The following is a 3,111-nucleotide window of genomic DNA, read 5'->3' as shown; positions in this document are numbered from 1 at the left end:
CCCCGCGGGCTCCTGGCTGCCCCCCCCCCCGCTCCAGCACTGCAGCTCCTTCCCTTGCCGCAGGGCTGGGTGCTCGGTGCAGGGAATGGGGCACCCCGGTCCCGTTTCCCACGCCGTTACCCTAACGCGGGGGAGCCCCTGCGGGGAGCGGGAGCGCCGCGCCCGCCCCGCTGTGCAGGTGAGCGGGGGCCCGGTCGCCACCACACCACCCCCCCCCCGAGCCCCCCGGGTCCGGGCCGCCCCGCCTTTGTCTCCGTCCTTTGTCTGCCCCGGGCAGGAACCGGGCAGGGACTGCTCCTGCCACCCGCCCCGCACCCTGCGCTCCCGTGGGTACCCCTCCTCCTCCTCCTCCTCCTCCTCCTCTCGGGTTTGAACACCCCCCTGCCCCCCCGGCAGACTTGCCTCCCCTCCCGCTGCATGCACAGCCGCTGCCCTGCCCTGCCTGCCGGGCTCAGCCCAGACCGAGGAGCTGCGGACAGGTAGGCAGCGCTGCCCGCATCGCGCTCACCTCGCACCCAGCCCGGGGCCGGGCCGCGGGGGTGGCCGGGGGTGCATGCTCCACCGAGCTGATTTCCCTTTGCTTTCGCAGGGATCGGGGGAGGGGTGGGGGGCACCTTCCTACTTTCCGTGCGCCCCGGAGGAGACAAAGGCCGGGGGCGACGGGGAACCCCGCGGTCCCGCCGCCTCTAGGCTGCCGCCGCCGGGACGCCGGCGATGCGCGGTGCCTCGGGTCGCGGCGGCACGGCTCGGTGGTGGGAACCGAGCCCCGAGCTCGCACAGCGCCGGTGCGCGGTGCCTTCAGCCAGCCCTATTGTCACCCGTGCCGGGGAGCGGGCTCCAGGCTCCCCCACCGCCGTTCTGCCTCCCGGCTCGCCCTCAGCGCGACGTGCAGCGCCGTGCACCTAGCAGGGGTGTGCAGTGCGGGCTTTTGGGGTTTGCGCCCCACCGCCTTACTGCGAGTCCTTGCCACTTCAGGGGCTACTGCAAGCTCTCTCCCGAGATGGTTCTCCCCTTCCCCGCAAGCAAAGTCGCCTCGGACGGAGGCATCGGCCCTCTCGCAGGCAGCTGCTGAGCACCCCGGGGGTACGTGCCAGCTCTGAGCCAGAGCTGCCGTGGAGAGTGGTCGAGGGGTGAAGGAAGCTTTTCCCACCGAGTCATTGTGTTTGCAGAGCCGTGCGCTGCCGTGCAGCGAGTCCCTGAGTGCCCGTGGGTTATTCTCTGCTCTTCCTCTGTTGATGAAAGTGAGATCTCGTTTCTGAATTAAATCAGTTTGGCGTCAGTTAATGACTTATTACAGCTAGTAATTCATCATGTAGAATTTAAGTGACATTTATCCAATTCACACCTGAAGTCTTCCATGAGCCAGAGGGTTTAATGGAAATGGTTTTGTATTCCCATCTCCTCTCCCTTGCAGAAGGAGGCATTAATCCTACACGTTTTGGTTCAAAGTGAGAATGACATGCAAGGAAAAATGTTGAAAGCACAGCCTAACTGTTCTGCCAGTTGGGACACATCCACTTCTCCCCCCAGCGAAGATTGGGCCAAATCTGCCCCCATTCTTCCCTGTCACACTGGCTGGTGCTTTCCAGCCGGGTGAGCAATGACCTTTGCTATTGATTGTGTCTCATTTGTCACTAGGCATTGTGCATTAAACTGGAGAGTCTTCTCTGCTGTGCTGACAGCAAGCGACTATATCTTGGATGCTAATCTCAGGCTCATTGCTATTTTAATCTCATTATTGGGTAAAGTAGAGTCTGTTTGATAGCAGGTCGCCTATGAAGGCTGTGTCAGCCACTCCGTGAAGCCCCAGAGGGAAGCAGAGCAGCGGGTACTGCATATTCATTCATGTGTCCCTCTTCCACTTCAATACGGTGACTTGCTGGGCTACTCTGTCCCCGGAGGATGTTGGCGCTGCACCCTCCCTGCTCGTGCACTGACGCTGAGGGCAGTGAAGCTCTCTGTGCAGATCAGGGTAGGCACAGGAGAAAGGGGTAGCATGGCTGTGGCTGAAGGTGAGAGGCGCGTAGTGACTTAAAGGATTTGCAAGGTGTCCAGCCTTCATCAGAGCCAGAGTGCTGGAGCTTAGCAGTGACTTAGTGACAAGTACAAAACTGCCAGCTTACAAGTCTGGGCTGCAGGAGAGAGGGTATTTCCTGGGCCATGCTTTGTGAACAAGCCACTTCGGTCCTCCGTGGCTAGGAGGGCAGAGCACAGGCTGTCAGCCAGAGCTGATGGGTGAGGGGAAGGGATTGCCTGGGCCAATGGGTCAGCAAAAACAGAGTCCCAGTTCCAGCCCTTCAACTAATGTTGAGTGAGTCGCATTTCAAGTGGTCACTGGACGTGAGTCACCCCAGGGAGATTCTTTGTGGAGGTACAGGGGCAGCTACAGCTACTACTTAACACCCTGCAAGCCTGAATCTCTATGTCCTGTCTCTTGTGCCACTAGTGCAATTAGTGCATTAGTGAATTTGGCCCTTTCTGCAGTGGAGTGCCATTTGGTGATGGCAGAAAGTGAGAGAAAACAACACAGGCAAAGGAAAGCAGATGTTTCAAAGGGTGGTGGCGGGATTCAAGTGGCCTAGCCTAAATATCTGCAGAGCAGAAATCTCACACCAAACACAGTCATGGGGGACAAGGAAACTGTGGACTCAGATAAATATGAAAGGCAAGGTATGGAGAAAAGTTGACAACAGATTCAGGAAACCTAAGAAAGGAGGGAAGCTCTGAAGAGGGACCCAAAAGGGCTGGAGATCTGTGAGCAGGGGACTCTGCTGCTTCATCGTCCCAAGGATGTCTGGGCCAGCAGCAAAAAAAATCTTTACAAAGTGAGTGTGCAAGAAATGTTGGAGAGAAGTGTTATTACTTTTCCCTGGGAAGGAAAAGAGAAGAGTGCATATAAGATTACCTGTCTGCTTTTGAGGACCCTAGAAAGCTGGGAGAGAGGAGCCCTTTGAAATGGGAAGTTCTCTTGGCAGATTGTTTATGAAGCTTCCCAGCATTTGCCTCCAGAAACAGAAAAACAGATGGAAAGAGACCCAGCAGGGAAGTGAAATCTCATTTATCTGCACAATGCCATCCTCCTGGCTCCAGCCAGCTCTCTGCATGTCAGCT

The sequence above is a fragment of the Haliaeetus leucocephalus genome, unplaced genomic scaffold (assembly GCF_000737465.1).
Source record: "Haliaeetus leucocephalus isolate CR32 unplaced genomic scaffold, Haliaeetus_leucocephalus-4.0 Scaffold556, whole genome shotgun sequence".
Taxonomy (NCBI): domain Eukaryota; kingdom Metazoa; phylum Chordata; class Aves; order Accipitriformes; family Accipitridae; genus Haliaeetus; species Haliaeetus leucocephalus.
Note: the sequence above shows the minus strand (reverse complement) of the source record.